The sequence below is a fragment of the Cariama cristata genome, unplaced genomic scaffold (assembly GCF_000690535.1).
Source record: "Cariama cristata isolate BGI_N322 unplaced genomic scaffold, ASM69053v1 scaffold920, whole genome shotgun sequence".
NCBI classification, from domain to species: Eukaryota; Metazoa; Chordata; class Aves; order Cariamiformes; family Cariamidae; genus Cariama; species Cariama cristata.
Genome location: NW_009595045.1, coordinates 110499 through 111145, shown reverse-complemented (window position 1 = coordinate 111145; position 647 = coordinate 110499). Strand labels below are relative to the sequence as shown.

Sequence of the window (647 nt, the reverse complement as noted above, 5' to 3'; positions counted from 1 at the left end):
TGGCTGTTCCCTCTAGGCTGCGGCAAGGTGTCAGAGGACTATGGAAAATGCATGCTAGCATCATTGTCCTAGAAGTAAGATAAACTTAAAACTAACTAAATAAATGGCATTAAGGGTTTTTTTTACTGTATGCGTGAAAAATGGCTTTTTTTATTTCGGAACTCTTGGTAAGCGTGTGGCTTCCATCAATTTCCCATTTTTTAAAAAATTTTACCTATATAATGAAGGAATGGCTCAGTTCTTCCTGCTGCTACTTTGTTTTTGAACAACTTGTGGGGGGTAAAAAAAAAAATCTATGCCGAAAGCGTTGTGCAAAACCAGAGGAAACAGGCTGCAGACTGCAGCGTGTGTGCGGGCAGTGGGGGGCCGGGTGGTGAGCCGTGCTCTGCCATCGGTGGAGATTCACGAGCAAGGCTAGTAGAAAATTTCGTTCAGGCAATTTAATAACTTTGAATTATTGTTCTGGTCTTTGGTTAGTGCTTTTGGCAGAGAACGTGCTGGTCAATCGTACTTGCTGGGTTACTCACCTAAATCAAGTTACTGTGGTATTGCTGTCACTGAAATAACAGCCTCAACAAGAATCGGCCTGGCAAAACAGCACGGGAAAGTTTTAATTTTGGAAGCGGAGGAGGTACCGGGGTGAGGAG

General features: G+C 43.4%; 1 protein-coding gene across 1 annotated transcript in view; it reads left to right on the top strand.

The window, feature by feature from the left end:
- The window catches only part of LOC104161654 (BCL-6 corepressor-like), a gene marked incomplete at its 5' end in the record, with an annotated part of 35620 nt that overhangs the window by 3314 nt on the left and 31659 nt on the right, over nucleotides 1-647 (top strand).